The sequence below is a fragment of the Ailuropoda melanoleuca genome, chromosome 13 (genome assembly GCF_002007445.2).
Source record: "Ailuropoda melanoleuca isolate Jingjing chromosome 13, ASM200744v2, whole genome shotgun sequence".
Taxonomy (NCBI): Eukaryota; Metazoa; Chordata; class Mammalia; order Carnivora; family Ursidae; genus Ailuropoda; species Ailuropoda melanoleuca.
Window position 1 is genome coordinate 6263266 of NC_048230.1, and position 24663 is coordinate 6287928.

Consider the following 24663-nt stretch of genomic DNA (forward strand, 5'->3'; position numbering starts at 1 on the left):
GGGCCCGGGCCCCGGCCCTGCGCCCCGCGGATCTGAGCGCAGGTAACCGAGGCGGCGCGGCGCTGGGCCTCGCGGGCGCGGCGTGGGATCGTGGCGAAGTTTCTCGGCGTGTAACTCTAGCGCTGTCTGCTGGGGTTGCGGGGCCGGGGGAGGCTGGGTCCCCGCACCTCCCCCACGCGCTGCACTGTCCCTCGGCCTGCGCCGCGGTGGCCTGGAAGCCGCGGCACCGAACGTCGTGTAACCCTTCGGGGGCTGGTTTCGGAGCCCGCGGGCCTAGGTCGGGCGGGGCGGGTGCCTTTGGCGGACGCCGCTTGGGGGAAACCCAGAGCCTCGGCCGAGCAGAGCGCCGTGGAAAGCGGGCGGCGGGATCCAGCCCAAGGAAGGCGTCGGGGACGCGCCCGCACCCCGAACTCGGTGACGCGGGGGAGCTGAGGGCTGGGTCTTTGCGGGCGAGATGAGGGTGTCGGTTCAACTGGCCTACAAAGTCCCAGTCCTCGGCCCCCAGGACCGGCGGCTTCTCCCAAGCTCCAGGCCGGCACGGCAGGAGCTCAGCGCCCAGGCGGGAGTGTACCGGGACCACACTGGAGAGGGGATGGCAAGGGGCGCTCGGCGCGGGCTCTGTGGGCAGATTCGAGGGATCCCTGTGTTTCGCAGGAACAGTGGGAACGTACTCAGAACTTTAAGTCGGCCACTGTGTGCAGTCGGTGTCAGGTCCGCGTTCTCCGGGTGGAGCCGATTCCCGCCAGGGCGGACGTGGAGCTGGCGGGGAGAGAGCCTCCCGCTCCCCAGCTCCCCACAACCAGGAACCCACCAGGGCTTGCCCTGGTGCGCTTTCCAGAGCGGCTACCTTGGGCTTGGAAGTGGGGAATCTCACCCGATTTCTGGAGTTATCCCTGAGGAGATGGGACGGGATGTGGAGGTTTAGCCTCCGTGGAGGGGGAAGCCCCTGCCCCTCCCTTCCACCACCGTTTCTTCAAAGATGCGTCTTTGTGGGAGTGTCTTTTGTTCCCTGATCTATGCAACGTAATGTTGACCGCCCGAGTCCTCAAGTTTTATGCTGAGGTTCCCTTCCTAAACCCTCTGCGCAGTCACTTAGTCTACCCTCCCAAAAGAAGAAAGTCCACCAGCCCCGGAAACCTTGAGTTTGTTGGGTGTCGGAACTTTTTGTTTATTTCTGTTTATATTGTGTTTTGGCTATCTTGGCCGCTGGGGCCTTGGGAAAACATTTGGGAACACGCGGTGAGGTGACCTGAACTGTGTGAAGGGCAAGTTGACAAAACAGGGCACCTTGGGCCCCCTTCCACCTGGCTTTGGAAAACTAGAGAGTTTTCTAGAAGCAGGAGGAGGGTGAGGGAGAAAGCAGTCCAGCCAGGTTTGCCCACCTTTCTGCAAGTTGTGCAAAGACCCCATCTGGAAGGTTTTTCCACAGGCTTCTGCGGGCTTAGTATAGAGTCGGCTTGCAGGAACCCAGGGTAGCCTCTGCCCCCGTTTTGGTGGCCATGTGGGGACCTGAGCGGAGGGGTTCAGGTTTGTGGAGGGAGCCCCCTGGGCTGTGGGGTCACTGAGGCGAGGTTGGGCCTCTGAGTCCAGGAGTGGGCACAGCCTCCCACTCCATTTGGCCTGCGTGTTTTCAGGTGTGAGCTTTGTCCTGCATGCCGTAGTGAGTGTAAACGCAGACGTCACAGTTAGGGAAAATGTTCGGTCAAGTACCTAAATGCACAAGTATCTTAACAGATTCTCAGTTTTGAGGCAAAACAGTCTAGGAGCAGGTTGGTGGAAGCTTCAACGGGAGGCCTTGCCCTATTTAAGAAAAACGGTCTCTTTTTTCAGAGTACTGAACCAAGTTGGGAAAACAAAGTTCTCCGTTTGAACCCATGCCTTTCCCGGCCCTGGGGATGAGTATCTGAAACTAAATGAAGTGGAAATCTCCAGAATGTTATGTGGTCGCAGAACTGGGCTGGAGTGATGGGATGTGGAAAAGCAGACCCGAGTTGCCTGATTTGCACCCACCCTGGAGGGGACAGACACGGTGATCGGGATATAAATCCTGGGAATAAAGCATAAGGAGCCGGCAGTGTCCCCGGCCTCCCTGGCCTGGTTCAGGTGGCTGGCAGTTTTCCCTCCGGCATAGCTGGGGCTGACCTGGGTTTTAGGGATTTTTAGGAAATGCTTTAGTGCTTCATTGCTTTGGGGGAAGTGAGTGATTACGTTTTTCCTTCTTGGGACTTTTCCTTTGCAAAGCGTGACTGAATCAGCTACATGGTGGGCTGGCCTGGCCTCCAGCAGCTGATTCGTGCTTTGCTTTAAGCTGTTGTATTTAGGAATTGGGCTTTGGTTGAGAGCCTTTTGATTTTTCTGTCCCTTTTGAATTCTCATAGTTTCCTGAAACAGCTGCCACCATCCCACCCCCCCCCCCAAGTCCATCCCTGTTAGCCGGGTACCTCTTGGCTCCATAGGAAAAGTGGCTGACACGGACAGACTTGTGTGCCCTGGAGCGGTCTTCTGGAAGCAGCTAAATGCAACGTGGAAAGCTGGTGGGAGGGAAGGGTTTCAACCAGACCCCCAGGGAGACCCACGGAAGACTTAAAATCCAGCTGGACTCCTGGTCCTGCCTCCTGGGAGGAAACTTGTATTCCCTCAACTCTTAAGTAGATTGCAGCCTGGTGAATAATTAACCTCGCCCTTGTAGCTCCTCTCTCTTTTTTTTTTTTTTAAAGGAAAATCAAATCCCAACCTATGAAAGATTAAAGATACATTTTTGTGCAGCAGGATGGGATCGGCAAAGGAAGTGTTGGGCGAAGCCAGCCCTCTCATCTCTACAGTGTCCCAGCAGCTCTGGAAGTTCTGATAGTTAGAAATACCTCTAGGGTTTCCCTGGTGGCCGTTCCTGCAAGTGGCCTCTGAGCTGCTTTCCCAGGTCTCCTTTGGGCGCCTTTGCCCAAAAGCCGAGCTTTCTGAACCCCCGGCGAAGAGCAGGGTTCTGTCCCCTGCTTTGCGCTTTGTGTGGCCCTCACTCCCGCACCAGGTGGATTTTGCTGCCAGGCTAATCCGGGGCTCTCTGAGCACGACAGTAACTGGCCTGGGTCACTTCTTCCACACGAAGGAACAGCACTCCTAATCCGTGACACGTTGGTGAAAAAGTTGTCTCAGAAGCAAGGGGTCAGCATGGGTTCCATGAGTGGTTTTTCTGGAAGCAGCCTGGTGTGAGGGCCATGAAGACAGACCTTGGGTCCAGACAGGCTTGAGTTGGGAGTCCTAACTGCCACTTGCCAGCCGAGTGGCCTTGGACCGGTAACTTCTTTGTGACCATTTCTTCCCTTGTGAATGAGAGTTTGATACCTACGTCATCATGTCGTGGTGAGGCTTATAGGAAAATTGGAGGTTCAGTGCCTGGCACGCACCAGCGGACCTTTAACTGGTGCTGGTCTCCTCCGCTCTCTTATTTGGAATCTGCGTGTGTATACGTGTCAGTTGAGAAGGGTGTAGAGTCATTGAGACCTCAGGCTGGTGGGTCTGGTGGGTTGGCAGGTTGTCTCTCTTGCTGTCTCATGTATAGCCTTGGGCAAGTTACTTAACCCTCCGGGAACAGCTGCATTGCAATCCTCTAAGGCGGGGATAGGGCCTGGGAACTCCCCCCTCCAGTCTTTCTTGTCTACCAACCACGTGTAGGGGACGATGGGGCCGGGCTGGGGTTACAGCTGCAAGACGGGCATGGTCGCTGGCTGCCCACTGGGATTTGTCCTCCAGCTCTGAGAGCTGCTGAAGGGTATCCTCTTGCGGCTGAGGCTGAGGGTCAGATTGGGGGGAGGCCTCCCCAGCATCTCATGGCTGGGTGCAGTAGGACTTTCCAGGTTGGGGGCCAGCAGGCGTGAGCTGTGGAACAGGAGGTGGGTGGGGCTCGATTAGCCAGCACAGCATCTCAAAGTACCCTGGATGTGCCGATGTGGCCACCTCGAACACCTGCCCTGCAGTACCTCCAGCCTGAAAGGCCCAAAGACTCTGGTTCTGACACTGAGCACATTTCATGAAGGGGCCCCAGGAAGGGTGAATTGCCACAGCTGCTTTTGGCTTGCTCGCTCATTGACCCACGGGGCACGCTAAATGGACTCTAGTGGGACCAGTGAAGCAGGGTACAGAATCAAAGTGGGGGTGGTGGGGGTGGAAGGAAATAAGTTGATATTCCAAAATACACTGCAGGGTAATCAACATGGGAAATAAAAATCAGAATTTCGTTGGACTTCCTTATACTTGATTTTTTTTTTTATGGCTCAGTGATGTTTTGATTTTGAATTTCAAACCAGTGATTGAGAGAGACCAGAATCTTTACAGTGCTTTAGAGGCTTTCCTGCAGTGGGCTCGGCTCACAGAGGGCCCCAGAGCAGGTGACTTCTCACCCACTGCATAGCTCCCTCCCTCCTTCCCTTTGGCACGGTCTGGGGAATTTTGAAATCTGGGGAATTTTGAAATCGCCCTGTAGCCAGACCCCTTGTGTTTGCTGTCCAGGAGAACTGGGGAGGGAGGTGCTATGTGGAAAGAACCATCTCCTGATCTTAATCTCTGCTCTGCCACTCTGGGCCTGAGAGCCCCATTCTCTGTCCAGTGGGGGAATTGGACTGAATACAGCGTACTCCCCTGGTAGCCTTAACTTGCTTCCACGATTCTGGGCCAGGAGGCACAGAGGAGGGCACAAGGTTGGAACCTGGGGCTGTGGTTGGGACGGGTGGGGAAGGGACTCAGGGATGTGCAGCTGGGAAATTTGGATCAGTCTGTGAAGACTTTGTGGTTCATTCTCATGAAACTCACTTCCTCTCACTGGATTTCTGCCCTGGGCGGGGGGTGGGGGTGTGGGGTTCAAGGGAAAAACTAGCTTCTCCTTCTTGGTGACTGAGGCTTTCATTCTGGTCTTCAGTTTTCTCTCTCTCCGTGTCCTTTGCAAGGTAGACGTCCCCCACTCTTCCTAAACGCAAGGAAGTGGCATTGCTGATTATCTGCTGATGGCACCTGGCTTTCTGGGAGATTGGTGGAAGACAAAATCCTTTCCTGCTGATGGCAGGCGTTGGTGAAAGGGCATAGGCTTTGCAGTTGGAAACTAGGCTCTCCCGTGAACTAGCTGGGTGACCTTGGACCAGTGATATGCCTTCTTGGGACTCAGTTTTCCTGTCTGTGATGATGCACGCCTGCTCTGATCAGAGGATCAAATAAGAAATATGTGTGTGGAAGGCTGGGGGGTGCACGGTGGGAGGGGAGTACATGTAGCTGTTCTCAAGTGACACCATAGTTCGTCCCAGGGCCTGTGGGGCCAGTGAAGAAACCCCAGTGAGGTCAAGGAAAGACGACCTGAGCCTGGCAAGCTGCTTGCTGGCTTAATATCTGGGGAGAAAATATTGGGAGAAAAGCAAGTCCTTGCTGGGGGGTGGGGAGCAGAAAAGCGAGTTATTCCTTCTTTAGGGAGACATGCTAGATATACCCTGGCTGGAGCGGGGGTGGATGTCACTGACTCCACCAGGGGTGGGGTCATGCAATCCCTGTGCTCCTGCCTATGTGAAGGGACAGGTTGGGAGCAGAGTTGAGATAACATTCTCTTGAATCTTTTCCTGCAGCGCTTGCTCTGGTGAGCTTAAAAACATGAAAAAAGAAAATGTGTCTCTGCTCTTGGAACTTTGAGGGCGATTAAACAGATACTTGGAAGCAGGACCTGCATATGAGCAAAATATTAGTCTCCAACTTGCCTGGCCAGACCACTGTATATCTGAGAAAAGTCAACCAGACCACTTGCTCCCAGCCGGTCCATGTGGGGAGGATTCACCCTCTCCTGGCCTGAGTCTCCCTCTCCCCCTGCCTCTGCCTTTCCTTCTGTGTCTGGTGATAGCAAGTGTTCATTGTCACTCAGGTCTGGACGCACACTAACCTTGGCCAAATCACTGAATGTTAAACCATCTGGCAAAATCTTACATTTCGACAATGGGCCTTTTCTGTGTAGCTGAGGATAGAGAAGGGCAGCGCTGGATGCTGGAAAACCACTTAAGCGGGTGACAGTGGAAAGGGGCAGGGTCCAGGATCCTGACTTGAATGTGAGGGGTCGGGATGGAGCAGGGGGGCTGCTCCTTATAATAGAAGTAGGTTGGAGAAGCAGCTCCCCCTGCCTCCAGCGCCTGAGTGGGGGAAGGGGCTGCGGCCAACCTACCTTGGCATCCTCCCTTTCGTCCTTTCGGTGGGTTTTGTTGTAATTAGACGAGTCGTGACAAATATCCCGTTGCCCTTTGGGCTGGGGAGTTGTGAGGACTCCTGCCTGGAAACCCAGCCTAGTTCACTGGGGAGCCATAATTAGGCAAGAGAACAGTTCTCGGGCCCTTGATTCAATAAAGACCCTTTTATGATGTTGGTTTTTCCCAGAAAAATAATACCACTTTGCCCCGTTTATTGCATTTAGATGTGTAATCATATTAGAGCTGAACAGCCCCGGGGACCGAAGTTACGCAGTTGGGGTTTTCACCAAAGCCTGTTACCGGGTCTTCAGAGGAAAACCGTGTCCTCAGAAAAAAAGGAAAATGACAAGGAACGTTCTTGAGGATTTTTCTCTCTTGGCATTCAAAGGATATTTTCTTGCATCAAGGTGAGAGGTGGCCCAGGATGAAAACCAGAAAGTGAAACTAACTTGAGTGGCCCGCGTCAGTGCCGGCCCCTGGTGCTCTCGGCAGCCCCGCCTGTGCCCAGGCCATGCGTGCCTGGCATGGTCCCTCCTTGTCGGGCAAACGTTATTTGTCAGATGGCCAGCACGTGCCCTGCTGAGGGCTGGAGGAAATGCCGGAGAGGACGCCTGTGTCTTCTCCACCAGGAGTCGTGGTGTCCCAGCACGTCTGCATGCGGTGGCAGGGCTGCGGACGCTGGTGCACACAGGTGGCAGTGCGCGGCCTCTCCAAGCCCCTCCCCTGAAGGGCAGTCAGCCCTGACTAAATATAGTCCTGGAGGTCGCGGGCAGCTGTGGTTGGTTGGGAGGATTGGCCTGGCCCCGCTCGCGGGTGCTGGCCACGCCCCTCCAGGCGTCGGGCTTTGGGAGCGAGGCCCTGCCCAAGGCGCTCTCTAGTGTGCAGACCCCCTCGCGCGCCAGCATCCCCTCTCACCTTCTTATCCCAGACGTTTTGTCAGGCGAAACATGTTTCCCAATCGCGGAGTAAAATCCCTCCTAGAAATCTGCCCAGAGCTGGGTTAGGCAGAGCTCATCAGTGGAGCCCAGAACCTCTTTCCCAACTGGGGGTTTAGAAATCTCCGGCGATGAGGAAATTTCTGGGAGTCATTTGTAGGAGTGCTCTGTTAAGAAACAGAGGGTATGACATTTCAGAATGCTGAAACCCTGTTGCATGAAAAGGGGGGAAATCCATTTAATTCCAGGACAGCTGATGGGAGTTACTGCTGAAATATTTTTCAGTTATCACCCTTTTACGGCAGAAACACTGCGTTTTGTAGATGATTCCACTGTTTATAGATAATGGGTATTAAAATATTCTTCCGGTATGACTATTGTAAAGTTTGAGGTTTTTGGTTTTTCAAACTTATAATTTAGACTTTCTGGATGTTTTAGTCTCTTTGGAAGAAGCGCTATTAAATTATATACACATAAAAATAATACGTAGTGGGTTTGGGGGGTTTTTTTTTGTGTTTTTTTTGCTTCTCCAAAGGAATATAATTAGAACATCTGAAACCAGATTACCTAATTAGTACATTTTTCTAATTAGGTGTTAGGAACCTGTGATGAGATAAATTATCGTAGATTCCCAAATGGAACTTTAGCCACAAGGGGGTTTGGAGCAAGTACCCAAAGAGGGGGGGGGGCGGGAATCATGTGTTTTCATTTTTGGCTACCACCCCCTCACCTGCTCCCTGCAAAACACGTCGTGTGCCTGCCCCTCCAGCAGCAGCAGTGTCCAGACAAGAGTTTCATTTTCCTTATCTCAAGTAAATGGAGTTGGAAAAATTACTCATCTCTGTCAGCTTCTCTGCTTCTGACAGTGGAGTGATGAAGGCAGGGTTTAAATACTACTTTTTGACATTTGTCAGCAGTAATGTTAGTGGCTGTTCTTTGAGGGGGGAAAGTTCTGGTGATTGTTGATTCAGTCCGTGCTTTCTGTGTGCTCACTGGTGGCCCTGGGGGCAGTCTGCAGGGGTGGGGACCTCCAGCCAAGAGCAGGGAATGAAGCTGGGACCCAGCTTTCGTCCTTTTTAGCTGTTCACGGGTGCACGGGTCCCTACCTGAAATTCTGAACTCCAAAAAACTGCAAACCAAAAGTTTGTTGTTATAACTAATTCCATGGGAAAACCTGACCCACACTGACTTGAGACCGCGAGAGTCTCTCTTTTTCTCTCGGGGAGTGTGAATATCTGTGGGTTTCACTGCAGAGAGATGAATGTGTTTAATTAGGGGTGCTGCCCTGCTGGACTGTGACAAAACAGGTGGTATGTGCAACTCATGACCTTTTTAAACCGTGGAAAGTTCTGAAATACATATGGTCTGAGGGCTCCAGGGAGAGATTGCCCCTCTAAGCCCCAGGCCGGGGGTGGGAGTGGGTAGAGCCCCAGCTTTTCTGGGGCGTGTTTCTCCTTCAGCACACCCAAGCAGCAGGCCTCATGGTCCTCAGAGCCCTTCCCTCAACCAGGCCTTAAACCCCACGAAGGCCCAGAGGTTTTGCTCACTGTTGTATTCTGTCTGGAGCACACCAGGTACTGAGTGACTTACTCGTGAGAAGCTGGCGGTGAGGTTTCCCTGTGAGGGGACCAAATAGGGTTACTGTCTGTGGCAGCTCTCCTCTTCTGTTCCGGCGTGAAAGCAGTCTGAGATAGTCCCTGAACCAGTACACCTGTGTTGTAATAAAACGAGGTATAAAAGCAAGAGGTGGTCTGGGTTTGGCCCATGGGCCCACAGTCGGCCAACTCCTGCGAGAAGGATCAACGTAGACTCTTCTTTCCCATGCTGTTAGCTGAGCTGTCTGCGTGCCTTCTCTGCTTGTTTCCCTCCCCCGTGGAGTCTCCCTTAAAGAGAGAAAAGTTGTGGCTCTGATGGCAGAACCCACGCCTGGCTCTGGCTCCTCCAGATGGTCTGGAGCCGTGGACGAGAGGAGGGCGCTGCCTCCCCGGCCCAGCGGCGTTAGCAGCAGTGGGCATTTGTGTGGACAGATGTATTCAGGCCCCAGGCCAGCCTTGCCCAGGGGCACTTGGACCTCCGCTCACTGATAATGAGTTTTTCTGGGGGGCGCTGAGCCAACCCCAAGGCACGCTGGCCAATCTGGCATCAGGCCAGGCAGGGCTGGAGAGTTTGGGGGGCGGGGAGGGGCAGCTGAAGGGCTGAGTGTAAGCATTTAGGAGCTGAGGTGTTCTAGCAAAAGAATTTCTGGCTGAGAGAGATTGGTCATCGTAAACCCAGGGACTCAGATGGATGAGTTTCAGGCCTCCTGGCTTTGTCATCCCGGCCTGTGAGCAGCCAGCAAGGGCGGATGGGCCAGCGAGTGTAAGAAGGCTTTCTGCTGCCGCCAAGGCTCCGGTCCAGCGGAGCCCCCAGGCTCCCACCTCCAGAGCAGCTGTCACGGGGCTGACTGGGTAGCTGCTGGAACGAGGGCCTGCAGAGCCCACCCCCCCACGTGGGAGCACCAGCATCCCTCCACCTGGCCCAGCCCAGCTCGCTCTGCCAGGAAATTTGGCCCCTGACTCGAAGCGACCGTGGCGTCTCCTGGCCCCGGGGCCAGACTGTCCCCGCCAGCCCCTGCCGCAGGCCCCAGCATCGCTGTCTGTGCTCAGTAGCTTCTCTGGAGGAGGGGTTCCCCCAAGACATTTCGGGACTGTTGCCCTCTGCCTGACCACTTCCTTCCCTTGTCAGGGTGGGACTGGCACATACTTTTCTTTCTAAAGCAAATTCCAAACAAGGGCTGATAACTCTGGTTGGCTTTTCTTTTCCTTCCACTGTGGTTTTGTGGGTTGCTGGCTATTTTAGGGACACCACATTCCGAGTGGAGCCTCCTCGCTCTGCAGCCCCTTTGGAAGCCCGGATGGCCTTTCATCCCGCAGCGGGGGCGGGGGGGTGCAGGTCCCCCGTCAGCGTCAGCGATGTGTGATCAGCACAGGCCAGGCTCAGGGAAGGCCCGAGGACCGGGAATGGGTGAGCACCGCTGTCAGCCATGCCCAAGTGGGTCACTTTCACATGCCTAGCATGGCTGGGGGGCCTCCTCTGGCCACGACCCCGGGGCCAGTGCCCCACCCCCACCCACCGCATTCTTGAACACCTGGGTTCCAATACTGCCTGCCCCATGGTGAGTGGCGGCCTAGAGCAGTGACTCTTAAGCTCCGAGTCCCCGTCACACAAGGAGCCTGTTTGCAATGCAGACTGGGGCCCTGGAGCCAGCATTGGTGATCCCTACATGTGATTGGGATATATGTGCTTCAGGACAGCATGCGCGGGGCGGGGGTGGGGGGCGCAGGTAAAGCAGCTTCACAACCGTGGGCTGGGTAGAAGGGGGAGCAGGGAGAAAGAAGGGGCCGGGGTCAAGAAAGGTCACCCAGATGAGAGAAGCTGAGTCTAGAAGAACACAGCAGGGGGTGGGTCAGGATAGCTCACCCGGATGGATTGCTCTGGGCCAGGCAGAGTGCTAAGCCTTGAGAAGAATGAACTTTAATCCTCCCAGCTGCCCCCGAAACCTGTAGTGCCCCGGGTCTCGGCCTCGCAGAGGGGCCGGCTGAAGCACAGTGGGGTTGGAGAGCCCAACAGAGGTCCTGTGGCCGCGGGGCCGGGGAGCCGCGAGCTGGGTCTCACGCTCTCGCTCCCTCCCACTCTACTGGAGCCAGGGCACCCCAGGTGGCAGGACCGGCTCCCGCGGAAGTGTGCAGACTGCGGCCGGGGCTTCTGAGCAGGCGAAGCACGGTGCAGTCACAGCGTCGAATGGTTCAGATGGCTTTGGTCCTTGTGTCTGTGGGGGACAGCTCGCGCTTTGCTGGAGGAGCGTATGGCCGTGATCTTGGTCAGGGCAGAAGGCTGTGGGCGAGAGGACAGTTCACCATCCCGTCCCGTTTCTCCTTGGCCACTTTCTGACTATCCCCTCAGCCCACCCCCAGTTTCTGCCCACCTGCGCGTCCCAGCAGAGCCTGTCGCCGGGTTGATTCGAACCTGAAAACCATCTGGGAGATACCAGCCGTCTGCGCATTGTAGGCTGTTTTTGTAGGGGTCTGGGACCTGCGTTCCGGCTCAGGCCCACCTGACACTGTTGCCTCTTCCAGAGCTCCCTCCGAGGAAGCGGGCAGTTAAGTGCTAGAGCAGAGGGAAGGCTGGACGGACCCCCAGGGCATGCTGTTTCTCACTCAAGGTAGCCTCTTGTCTCCCGCCAGGGACACAGGGCCTGTGACTGGGCTTTTCAAGAGCTGATCCTTTGGTTCCTACAACAGAGCTGAAATTCTCTTACTGCCTCTGAAAGGGGAGAGATGGCGGGAGCTTAGTGGCTACTGGGCGCATTTTAGAGACAGGCTCACCAAGCCCAAAACTGGAGGGAAGTGGAAGCAGAGCTCAGGTCCTCTCTGACTCTTAGAGTCTTGTGTCTCAGTCCTTCAAGAGGGCTTTAGGAGTCGAGCGCCCCCCGCCCCATCTTCTCCTCTCCACCCAGACCCAGCCTGGCCTCCCAGAAAGTCTGGAGCTGACTGTCCTGCAAGCCCATTGCCACGTCAGGCCTGAGACTTTCACTTGGCTTCTCAGGAGTTCAGTCTCTACAAGATGGGTCCACGCCCCACAGGGGAAGACAAGGGCCAGATGACCCTTCTCCCAGGTCTTACCGCATTCCCTGGTGCTTGGGACTGCCCTCGGCCACTTGGGATTCCTGTGCATTCCAGTCCACCGCACTTTGTGGGCAGAAAGCACTGGCTTTAGAGTTGGCTCGGGGTGGAGCAAAGGCTGGTCATTCCTGGGCGTGCTGTGGGGGCAGTGAGGCTGGCCACCCTCCAGGCCCAACACCGGAGGGAGTTGTGCCACCGTGAAGACCCGGCAGCCACCCTACCCACCACAGAGCCTTCAGGGGCCGTCGGGTGAGGGGATGCCATCTCCACCTCGGCTCCCCTGGGCCAGCCGGTTGACTGCTTACTTACCTGGAGAGTGTTCAAGGACAGCAAGAAAAATGAGGGACTTTCAGGGGCAGCTGTGTTTTCTGACTCAGTCATAATGCCCCTAAAAATCCTTATTGTTCTTGCAGTGTGCATCGGGCAGCGGCCGCCAAGCCAGCCCTCCTCACCCGCCTGGCCGCTCTGGGACAGGAAGGGCTTCCTGGGGTCCAGTTGGGATGTCCTCCCCCATCCTCTTGAAACGAGAGTGGATTATTAAAACAGTTCTGTTGGGCCAGTGAACTGATTTGCATATATTTTTACAATTTCTTTCCTTTTTTCCTTTCTTTTTTTGGTGGAGGATTAACTGAGGTAGTCCTGCGCAGGTTGGAACTCAGAATACAGGGTCTCCCAAATTTGTGTGTGGTGAAGGTTCTGGGAGCCCAGCTGCACTTGTGGAGCCCAAGGATGGGCGTCTTTGGGCCCAGTTATGTCAAGAGCAGCAGTGCTGGGCTTGCCGGGACGCTCCCCTCTCCTGAGAAGCTGGAACTCGTTAGCGGCAGGAGGGGCGAAGACACCTGGGCAGGAAATTGTACTGTGTTTGAAAATAGAGGGAGCCCAGCCCACTCCCTGAGAGCCAGTTACCTGGCCATACACTCTCCACTCCCCAGTGAATTCGGAGGGCTTCTCCCCCCCCACCCCCCCCCACCCCGCTGTGCCCCTGGAGCTCACATTTTCTGGATGTTCTCTATCCCAGTTTCACCTCCTGGGGCTCCTCACTTCTCAGCAGGTGCCCCCACCCCCACCTTTTCCACTCACCCCACAGATATGTTGGCTGAACCAAGGCCTTGTCTTGAGTGGATTTAGGGTTGCTTGCTGGGGGATTGTCAAGAAATACCAAAAATTGTGATTTGTCCCCCTCAACCCAGGAATGCCAGTTCACAAGACTGTCCCCAGATCCCAAAGCAACAGAACCCACCCCCCCCACCCCGCCCCGGCTGAGGCTGAGCAGGTGGCCTGCCTGTGCATGGACATACGTGGCAAGCAGGCAGCAAGCAGGACTCTGAGCTCCTGGGGTCCACCCCAGGGCTCGTCGACCTCACAGGTCAGCAAGGGGAATTAATCCTCTAGATATTTCTTGGGTTTCCAGGTGCAGACTTGGCGGGCTCTGGTCACCGGAGAAGATAGCTGTTTGCAGGCCCCTGACCGCATGATCGTGCTTCTGGCCAGCCTGGCCCCTTGCTCCTTAGGCTCCAGTCACCCCGGCCGGGCCTCCACACCAGCTCTCCCGGAGGCCGTTTTTAAAGGGCTGGGTTTGCTCAGAAGCATCAGCATTCTTCGCCCTGGGAAAAGAGAAAGCGTCAAGGTGAAGGTTAACTTGACGTTGGGTGTGGAGTGATGTTTACCCCTTCTCGGTAAGAGGTGGATGGGGCTTTCCTGAAATGAGAGTCTCCTCACCTACAATGGTCATGGGGTGCTTGGTCATTCCTCATAGCTAAGCCTTTGCTAACTTTAAATCAGCTGTCCCTCCCTGAGGCCCCTTTGCCCAGCCCTTCTGCCCCCCGCCAGACCTCCTTATTCCTGAGTGTGTTCCTCATTCTTTACACCAAAACACTTGCAAAAAAAAAAAAAATTTTTTTTTTTAAGGAAGGTAATACATGAAAAATAGAGTACTGTTCTCCCCCAGCTGTAAACGAACCGTCTTCCACTGTGGAGCATTTCGAAATACAGAAGCATGGAAAGGCTTATAAAAATGCCCATGCCTCAAGATAACATCAGCTAATGAAATAGATCCTTCCAGCACTTTTCCCCTATGCGCATACACACCCCATTAGCGGGATCGGGGCTTTTAAAAGGCGTGAGGCTTATAACCCATTTGAGCAATGGCCCTCTGCCCTTGGGAGCCAAAGTCTCTCTTCTTCTTGCCGAGTGGGACGGCCGATCGCCTGCAGCCAGGAAGCTCTGAGCTCTCCGTGGCGGGTACCGGAGCCACACTAGGTCTCTCTTTTAAATGGAGATTGATGAAGTTGGTGAGGTTGGAGCTGCAGGCTTTGTCCTGATTGATCTCCAAGTGGGGCTGCTGCACTGCTTCTAGACTACTGTGGCACGCAGAATCTGGGGAGCCTTACACAAATGCCAGGGCCTGTCTCTCCTCCCCAGCAAGGCCGGGAGGGCGGCGGGCACAAAGGGACTGGTATCTGTCTTCCATTTCTCAGGTGGTTCTGTGAAGCAGCCAGAGAACTATCCGGCTCCATGGCCACACGTTAGATCTGGAAGATTCTCGCAGCTCTACCTTCAGAGTCAGATGGAGGAGATGTGACCACTGGCAGCTGGCAGAATTTCACGTGCAATGCTCTCTCTGCTGCGCAGGGTCCTCTTTTGATCCTCATTGTATAGGAGGGGCTGAGGCACAAGTGATCGGGAGAACCAACCGGAAGACGCAGCGAGGATGCGGGCAGCGCTGGGCTTTGGAGCCGCAGCTTCTGATTCCCGAGGCCGGTGTGTTCAGTATTAATTACGTATAATGAGCATATGGTCCTAACCTGCATATCATGGTGCTTACTAATACTTAAGCATTGGGTCATCTAGTATCCGGAGGTGGGTGGGTGGGTGCTCCTGTCTCATGGAGAAGGTATCTGGACCCCAGGGAGGCTGGGTTCCTGTCCCTGGGTCTTGCTGATGTGAGTGTGCCCCTGGCCAGCCTGCACCGACAGCTGCCTCCGTTCAGCCTGCTGTGGGGCCTGGGATCCCAGTTCTGGGCAGGGCGAGATTTAACCCCATTTTCACAGCACAACAGAGGTGTGGCCTAGGTGGCATGGCTGGGGGGTGGCAGAGGCCCCCAGTTCCCTGCTCCTTGCCTGGACAAGGTGTCTAGGAAGGAGCCCAGCCCGCGTGGGGCTTGCTCATCGGGGCCCGGCTCTGAGCTGGCAGCGCTCAGGGTCAGGACCCCTGCTGGGGGTGCCTCGGTCTCCAGAAGGCTGTCCCTGCCCTGCCCTTCCCTCCTTCCTACAGAGCAAGCCTCCAGGAGCCTGGCCGGAGGGCCACCTGGGCAGGCTGCCAGCACGGGGAGCTCCAGGAAGCGGTCGGCTGTTCCTGGACCAGTCTGCAGAGCGGGAGGGCCAGCCTGCCTCACACATGATGGGTGGAGCCAGGAGCTGAGAACACTACTTTCCCAGAGCCCAGCAGCTCTGGGCCAGGCCCATGGGCTTTCTTGGGCAGTGAGGGCCCGAGCCTTGGCCACGCCTTCCCTTGTTGGCCTTGGCTCGCTCTTCCTCAGTCTGGCTCTCCCCTGGCCCCCTGCTAGTTTGCAGCGGACTGCGCATGCTTGGCAATGACACCCATTTAACCTGCTTCCCAGAAAACAGGATGGTTAGGCAGGCAGACTCAGCCAGCACCTTGGTGGGAAGCAGGCTCGGCTCGGGCTTTTCTTGCCCATGCTCCTTGGGGGACTGGGTTGGGAGATGGCCCTAAGCTGCCTTGGCTTACCTGGGTCAGAAATAACCTCAGCTCAACTCACCGCCTAGAGCAATCAGACTGAGGCCAGAGCTTTGAGCTCCTGTAGCTGGGGAGTGGAGGGGGTAAAGCCCCCCACTACTGAGTCTGTTGCCTCATTTGGTCAATGGGCATAATAGTGCCCTGTAGAAACGTGTCTGAATATAAGGCTTCTGAATAAAAATATGAAGTCGTTGTTCCCTTTCTCGCCCCTTCCAGGAGGACACTTCAGCAGAGAACCCTGGGCGGTGTCTGGCATGGAGAAGATGCCCCCTTCGTGTAGTTGCCCTGCTCAGGAAGTGAGGCTTCAGTCTCAGTGTGTTGGATGGTGCCTTCCGTCCTCATCTCTACAAGGATGACCTTTCCTTCCGCTTCCTCTCTGGCCCTCCTGCCCCGGCCGGACCCTGTAGGGATGGTGCCTCTGGTTTGAGACGCTGCATTCCTCTTGGGTCGGGCCCGCCGAGACCCAGAACCCGCAGAGGCCTCCTTCCCCTCCTTGACGTTCGTCCTGCAAGTCCGGACGCCAACTCCAAGGCGTTCCCCCTGGGCCTGGGCCAGAGAAGCCGTGGCAGAGCTCCTCCCCCACCCCGCCAGCCTCCTTGGGTGCAGACAGCCCAGCACAGGCAGGAAGGGCCTTCTGTTTGCCTTGGCTGGTTGGGGAAGAGATTAGTGCTTGCTTTCTGTTTTGACTCTTGTATCTAACAGGCAGGCCTGTGACGTCGCAGAAAAGCACGCTTGAGCCTTGAATGAGTTTGGGGGCCATTCCTAATGCCTGGCCCCTATAGCGGTGACTGGAGGTAGGAATGGGTGATACCATCACCCCCCTGGGATGTGGAGAAATGCAAAGGCCATCTGTCAGCTTTCCCTACCCAGTGTTCACGGCCCTTTCTCCTGATGCTGCCTCTTCTCCTTCAGAGGATCACTTCTCCCCCATCCCGGCTTTAGAGGCAGGCGTGAATCCCAGGATGGACATGGAGACTCCCCCTTGGGGATTCTGCAGCAACTACGGGGAAAGAAGCATTTGTTTTTCAGGGGATTTGCCAGGTTGATGGAGCTGCTGGTGGCCATCCTGTTCTCTACTTGAGGTCGAAAGCAACAAAGAGGAAGAAGCTCAGAGATGGAGAGAATATGCTGTCTGGACATCCGTAAGCCCCTGGATCCAGCCATGCCTGAAGCTAACTGCACCACTGGATTAACCTGATATATGAGCCAATGCATTTCTTTTTTTGCTAAACTCGTCCTGAGTTGGGTTTCTGTCATAGAATGGGTCTTATTAAGCAATATTTTCCTTCGGTCTCATTAAAAAAGAATCAGTTCTGAGGTATACTTTACATGCAATAAAACCTACCCATTTTAAGTGCCCAAGTCATACGTTTTATCATGTGTGTACCCCTGTCACTACCACCGCCATCGAGATATAGAATATTTCAAGCTCCAGGATAACCACTGACCTGCCTTGGTTGTAGAGACTGATTTTGCCTTTTCCAGAATTTCATACAAATATTGTCATGTAGTGTGTACTCTGTGTGTCTGCGTGTCTTTGAGATCCATGCCATGTGCCTCAGCAGTTCCATGCCTTACTACTGAGAAGCCTTCCACGTAGGGAGGTACCAGTTTGCTCAGCCATCTGTCAGATGGTGGACATTTAGGCTGTTTCCAGATTGTGACTATTACAAATAAAGCTGTTTTGAACATTGAACACAAGTCTTTGTGTAGGCATACATTTTCATTGTTGTGCCTAGACCCCAGTCTCGTTTTACAGTTAAGACCAAGGGTCAGGGTGGTAAAATGACTTGTCCAAGGTCGCAAGGCTGAGGGATCCTGCAGCTTGCGCTGGGAACGCGAGTAGGGCGGTACCGGGCAGTGGTGCACCGCAGACTGCTTGGGGAGGGAGCTCATGGAGTTCTGGTGCTCAAGAATGTCATTGCTGGGAGGGGCAGTAGGGATGAGTTGTAGCCGTGTTCTTTATCTTTTCATGTCATTTGTTTCCCCTGTGAATTCCGCCGTGTGAGATGATATCTACTAAACAGACTGTGTTCATGAAGCCAGAATCGACTTCCCCAAACACATGAAGATGCATCCAGAATTCTCTGAGCTGATAATCACCGAACCAGCTTGTATGAAGATTTGAAGTTGAAATCACTCCAGCCCAAACTGGAGACCTGCTTTTGCTGCTTCTGGCTTGGGACCGACAAATCATGGCCCCATCCCCATAGTCAGAGGAGGTCAAGTTGGTAAAGCCCTGATTCAGTCCAGCCTCCTCTCACAGGTGCTTCGGCCAGATCTCTCCCTCCTAATCTCTCTGATGAGGTCAGCCCTTGGAGGTCAAGTGTGCATGTTGCGAACTCAACAGGGGTCAACTCCCTTGGGACTCCGGGTTATCCCTGGGTCCAGCTGTGCTAGAGCCAGATGCACCTGTGGGCCTTCCTCTCCTTCATTCAAGCCCCTGCAGCCGCAAGAAGCCCGGCGAATGCAGCTTAGCCAGGACCGCAGCCTTCAGTGAAGCCTTCCCCAAGTTCTCCCGGTAAAGTCAGTGCATGGCCGGTCCGGTTCACCTCCTGGGGCGGGGTGGTGGTGCGGACCCTGCTAAGTGCTTGACATGCATTATCTCAGATCCTCTCCACAACCCTAGGGGAGGTACTGTTCTCCCCATTTTACTGCGCGGGAAACTGAGGCACAGAGACGTAGGTGTATCCTACACGGAATGTGGGTGCTTCGCATGCAGCTCGTGTGCCTCTGCGGATTCTCTCTGCGAGCACCCTGTCCGCCAGGCTCCTGGCTGCTCGCTTGCCGCCGCTGTGGCTGTTCTGCAACCGAAGCTGGCCAGCGGCCTCCCCACAGGCTGACCCTCTCCAGGGTCTGGCTCCCGCGTGGCCGCCATAGGGGCTAGAGAACACGCCCCTGAAGCATGGAGGCAGTTCGTTCTCAGGGACGAACTCTGAGCAGTAGGAGACAGGTGGGAGGACAGATCCCGCTCTTCCCTCCTTGGACCATTTGAGGCACGTTTCCCATGTGTGGTCTGTCGTAGAGCAGCGACCAGCACTGACTGTGTGGTTCTCCATCACCTCGTGTCACTTCCCATCCTCCCCTCCGTCCCCTCTCTTTTCCCTCCCTCTTGCTGCCCTGCAGTTCCCCCTCTAAGTCAGCTGCACTCACTCCCTAGCCAAAGGCTCCATTTTCTGGGGGGTGGGGGCACAGGCAGTGTGGTCCCTGGGTCTGCACTGCACTGCCGCAGAGAATGTGGGACAACAGAAAGACGTGTTACAGCATTTCCCTGGGGACGGGGAATAAGTAGGGGACAGGCAGTGCCAAATTCATCAGATCCTTCCCCTTTACCTCTCCCCCCTGCCCCCTGCAACCTATTCACTAGGTTTCATCAGTCAGATCCTCTCTGACCTCCCCCTGTATTCCAGAGCCCCACTAACCTCCAACCAGTAGAGAAGAGTCCATGCTCCCTGATGCCCCATTTGCTGGTAGGTGATGCTGCAAGGTACCCCGCCTCTCCGAGCGCTTTCCCCGTCTGTAAAGTGGACACAAGAATGGTCTTACCACAGGACTGTTGAGAGGCTTAACTGACACTTGGTTTTGCGCCTGGAACATAGTAGGTGTAGATGCCATTGTTGATGTCCCTGTTTGCTGTCACCTCTTCCAAGGACAGCCCTGCTCTCTTGAAAATCCCCCTCCTCCATTTTCAGTCCCTATTGAGTATATAGGGCTGCCCCCGCCCCCACCCCATCCCCATGCCTGTCGCCAGACCCAGGCCAATCAGCACATCCCAATATTGACCTCAAGTATTGGCTCAGGCCCGGGCATGAGAGCCAAGTCGGAGTGGTCCTTGTCACAATGTCCTGAAGGTTCTGGAACAATACGGAGAGAGATGCTTGCTCTTCGCTGAGATCATTAGCTTGGAGCTATCCGAGGCCATTTTTACTATTTGGCCATTGGAGAATGATGTCAGAAGACAGCAGAGCCAAGAGGCGGAATAGGACACAGAATGCTGATGATGTCTTTGGAGCTCCTGGATCCAGTCATCCCAGAAGTTAGTTAACCCCTGGAATTTTTAGGAATTAACACACAAACCAAATTTCTCTTTTTTACTTGCTTAAGCCAGTTTGGGTTGAGTTTCTATGCCTTAAAACTGAAGTGGTCTTGCCTAATCCAGTAGGGTTCTCTAAACAATTGCGCTGTTACTGCAATCGATATTTTATTATAAACACATCACCAGAAAGACGCAGCCACAGGGATGCCTAGGCCAGGTTCCCCCAGGGGCTACTGCTGCTCTCCATACATTATACCCTGGATATCAGCTGCCTGAGCGTGGGGGGGATTCATGTTTGCTGCTGACATATCCCAGGTAACAGGGATATCCGCCACAGGGTAGGTGGGCTAATAGATGCCTGTTGCATGAACAAGTAGGCCCATCGCCCACTGCCTCCTCCATTGGGCCCTGCCTTCCAACCTCCACACCAGGTACACATTTTGCCCTCTCTGCTTGTCCTTGGCCACAGAACCCACTGTGGTGTTTGCCAGGAGACCACCTTGGCAAACTGAGCTGTGGTTTTCAGTGTCTTTTGAGGGCCTCATTCCTCCCTTTATCTGTTCAGATAGTGTTTTTTTTAAAAAAAATCTTTTTCAGAAAGGCCCATTATAGATTCCTCTTACGCCGCTCACAAAAATTAACTCAAAATGATTTAAAGACATCACTGTAAGGCCAGAAGCCATAAAACACCCATAAGAAAATAGGAAAAAAGCTCCTTGACATGGGTCTTGGCCATGATTTTTTGGATATAACACCTAGAGCACAAGCAACAAATAAAAAATAAACAAGCAAGACTACATCAAAGCAAAAAGCTTCTGCACAGCAAAAGAAATCATCTGCAAAGTGGAAAGACAACCTACAGAATGGGAAAAAAATATTTGCAAATCATATCTGATAAGGGGTTAATATCCAAAATATATAAAGAACGCATGCAGCTTGAGCGAAAAACACAAGGAGTTTAATTTAAAAATAGGCAGGGGCGCCTGGGTGGCATAGTCATTGAGTATCTGCCTTCGGCTCAGGGCGTGATCCTGGCGTTCTGGGATCAAGCCCCACATCGGGCTCCTCTGCGGTGAGCCTGCTTCTTCCTCTCCCACTCCCCCTGCTTGTGTTCCCTCTCTCGCTGGCTGTCTTTGTCAAATAAATAAATAAAAATCTTTTAAAAAAATAAAAAATAAAATAAAAATAGGCAAAGGACCCAAGGAGACATTTTTCCAGAGAAGAGGTACAGATGGTCAACAGGTACACGAGAAGGTGCTCAGTATTACTCCTCACCAGGGAAATGCAAGTCAAAACCACAATGAGATACCACCTCCCCCCTGTCAGATGGGCCAGTATCAAGAAGACAAGAGATAACAGATGTTGATGAGGATGTGGAAAAAGCGGGGTCATAACCTGACGCAGCCACTATGGAGGACAGGATGGAGGCTCTTCAAAAGATTACAAAGAGAAACACCATAGGGTCCATAATTCCATTAGTGGGCGTTTACCCAAAGAAAACAAAAACTCTAGTTCAAAAAGATACATGTACCCCTATGTTTATTGCAGCATAATTTGCAGTAGCTAAGATACGGAAGCAACCTAAGTGTCCGTCAACAGATGAAGGGATAAAGAACATGCGGTTTGTCTATACAATGGAATATTACTCAGCCGTAAAAAGAATGAAATCTTGCCATTCGTGACAACATGGATGGACCTAGAGGATATTATGCAAAATGAAGTAAGTCAGACAGAGACAAATACCCTTTGATTTCACTTATAGGTCAAATCTAAAAACAAAACAAATGAACAAACAAACAAAAAAACAGACTCTTAAAAACACGCTCTTAAACAGACCCACCAGAAAACAAGCTGGCGGGTGCCGAAGGGCAACCGATGGGCAAAATAGGTGAATGGGATTAAGAGGTAAAAACTTTTGTTATAAAATAAATCATGGAGCTAAGGAATATAGTCAATAATATTGTAATAACGTTGTATGGTGACTGATGGTGACTGCACTTATCACGGTGAGCTGTGAGTAATGTATACAAATGTTGAATCACTGCGTTGTACACCTGAAACTAATATAACATTGTATGTCAACTATACTTCAATAATAACAAATTTTTAAAAATTTTAAATAGAATGACCCTATGATCCAGCAATTCCATTTTTAGGAATATATCAGAAGGAAATGAAAACACTATGTCAAAGACATATCTATACCCCCACGTTCATAGCAGCATTATTTAAAACAGCCAAGACGTGGACATAACCTAAGCGTCCATTGACTGGTAAATGAATAAAGAAAATGTTATACACACACACACACACACAATGGATTGTCATTCAGCCATAAAAAGAAGGAAATCCTGCCATCTGTGACGAAATGGATGGACCTTGAGGGTATTATGCTAAGTGAAATAAGTCAGAGAGAAAAAGACAAATACCTTATGATTTGACTTACACATAGAACCTAAAAACCAAAACTCATAGAAAAAAAGATCAGATTTGTGGTTACCAGAGACACAGGAAGGGATGGGGGATTGGGTGAAGTGTTCAAAAGGTACAAACTCCCGGTGATAAGATAGTAAGTTTTAGGGATGTAATGTACAACATGACGACAGTAGTTCACACCGCTGTATAGTGTATCTGGAAGTTAAGAGCATAGGTCCTAAGAGTTCTTGTCATCACAGGGAAAATAACATGTTTTTCTCTTTTTCTTTTTGTATCTATAGAGAGGATGCATGTAAACTAAACTTCTTACAGTAATCATTTCACAATGTATGTGAGTTAAGTCAGTCTGTTGGACACCTTCAACTTTCACAGTGCTAATTATCTCTTGATGAGACTGGGGTGTGGGGGGAAGAGTCCATTAGGCTGGGTACCCGAGAGAGAGATACCCCCACTGGGGGGTATACGTTGACAATTTGGGTACAATTATCTAATATTTGGCATTTGGTTAATTACCTGGTATTGTTCTACACACCAGACAGTGAAGCAACTCTAAGGGGCATCTTTTGATTTTAAGCTACGCTGAAACTAATCAGGTTATCTAAGAAAAGTTGGCAAAGCAGGCAGGGGTGGCCCTGGGACTCTGGGAGGGGAGAGAAGTGCCTCCTATGTTCCAAGCTCTGTACTCAGCCTCCCACCCCACTCTAATAGCTACATTGGAAAAACTGTCCCATTCTGCTGACGGAGAAACCGGCTCAGAGAGGTGAAAAAAAGTCCCTGAGCAGAAATGGGATCTGGACCCAAGTCACTATGCTATAGTTGGGAGTCCCTGGGGGGGCTCAGAAATGATAAGAGTTCTGGATGCCCAGCTGACAGTACAGGTTGTCCGCCAGCTCCCATAGAACCCTGTGTGAATAACACGATTGCTCTTCCACATTCTCGCTTGGGTAACAGCGATTGGTGTCCCTGTCTCGTCTCTCATCCCAACTCCCGGTAGGAGTCGTATGTTGCAGTCATCCCCGTATCTTCCACACCCTGGACCCTCTATTGGCTTCTGGCCCATAGCAGTCTCAGCATCCTGGGAGTCTGTTGGTTTCGTCCCGGGCATCCCTTCGCCCTTTCTTCTGAAAACAGCTCCGCCCTTCCCCTGGAGAACCCCTCCTCTACCGCTTCCCGGGGTCCTGGCAATCAGAGGGTCACATGACCCCGGTGAGGCCAATCAGAGTTCATCACGCCCTGGATTGGCCCAAGGTATGGACATGTGAGCCAATCAGAGTCTGTCCCTGGAACAGTCTGCATTTTCCCCTTGGACCACAAACTCTAAGTATCCGACTCCAGAGTAACCGGTGGCCGAGTAGGGGGAGCCTGGGAGAATGCGGTCCTGATGGAGTCCGTGGCGATCAGCCCCTCTGCCTTTCCATGTCTGGCTATCGAGTCCCACCCCCTCTATAACTTTTAGTTACTATCAAAATAACAAACCGAACAGTACAAGAGAGCTCGTAAAGGAAAGCTGCAGGGTCCGCCCTGTTATTCCCGCTTCATTCCAGAGGAAAACTATTTGACACATTTCCTTTTGTATTTTTTGTGATGTTTACCTTCATAACTCTAGATAACTTGCTTCTACGCCCATTTCTTGATTTTTATAACTTTAGACCGAATCCATTGATTTCTCCGAAAGGTCTGTGAGAACTGAGTTCAGTTACACTCCTACCTCCTTCTTCTCAACTGAGATTGACAGCACACCTAGTAGCAGCTACTAGTTACCTATGTCTAAATGCTTATTTCTTTTGTTCAACTTTAGGCAGTTTATCATGTCTTGCCAGCCCTTTTTAGAATAAGAATAAATAGGAATATCCCTACCACTTCTGCCCATTCGAATGCCATCTTGGTCAGCAATAAGGTGGGGTTTTTTTTACATTGTCTGTCACATACCTATTTTCTTCTGCCCCACAAGCAAGTTTTTACTGCTTTGTTCACATGTTGACTCAAAGGATTAAAAGCCTTGAAACCACATTTATATGACTGTAATTGTTAAATATTGTTTACTGTAAATAACCCCTCTTAACTGAAGCTCACTGGATTGGGGTTTCTGTTGGTTATGGCCAATATGTCCCAACTTACTCAAATTTTGGTGGAACTGGATGAGATCTATCCATGTGCCACTGAGACACAGCTCCTCCAGGGCTGGCTTCATGGGCCTGGGACCTGCACAGGACCCAGGACCTGTGCCCAGCAGGGCTCTATGCTTGGCTTGATGTTTTGTTGTCACTGTCTTGAAATTCATAATCATTTTTGAACAAAAGTCCTCACAATTATACGGCCGATCCTGAGCTCATCATCGCCTTGCTTATAGAAGCCTGAACCTCCTGAGAAACTCTCCTTGGGCAGGGAGGAAAGGCAGGGTCCTTAGGCGGGTCCTGAAACAGCCACAGGAAACTAAAGTGAGACGCCACGGACCTGAGCATTGGCTGGTGAATGTAGCCCACCTTGTGAGATCAGGATGGGTTTCTCCAGGCCTCTCCTCACAGAGGGCTGAAAGGTTGGCAAACCTGGGCTGCATCAGGGAGGTGGGATTTTCCACACAATACAGAGAGCACCAAGGCTGAATGGTCAGCCCAAGGTCCCGTGCTTATAAA

At 52.8% G+C, this 24663-nt stretch overlaps 2 long non-coding RNA genes across 5 annotated transcripts in view; one reads left to right on the forward strand and one right to left on the reverse strand.

Annotated features, from left to right (window-relative positions):
• LOC117795581 lies at window positions 1-17249 on the forward strand. 4 transcript variants are annotated; one of them, XR_004619652.1, is made up of 4 exons: window positions 49-4691; window positions 6431-6613; window positions 13214-14562; window positions 15775-17249. It is a non-coding gene; the product is annotated as an uncharacterized LOC117795581 (long non-coding RNA). The 4 variants fall into 4 exon arrangements; XR_004619654.1 differs by lacking the exons at window positions 49-4691; window positions 6431-6613 and adding an exon at window positions 1-42; XR_004619653.1 differs by lacking the exon at window positions 6431-6613.
• Window positions 6931-24663, reverse strand: part of LOC109490224 — a 92648-nt gene continuing 74915 nt past the window's right edge. Inside the window, exons 2-7 of the long non-coding RNA XR_004619655.1 lie at window positions 18981-19075; window positions 11803-13406; window positions 11106-11443; window positions 10601-11014; window positions 8732-8852; window positions 6931-7308 (exon numbers count right to left, since the gene is read on the reverse strand). This is a non-coding gene — a long non-coding RNA (uncharacterized LOC109490224). The remainder of the gene's footprint in view (window positions 7309-8731; window positions 8853-10600; window positions 11015-11105; window positions 11444-11802; window positions 13407-18980; window positions 19076-24663) is intronic.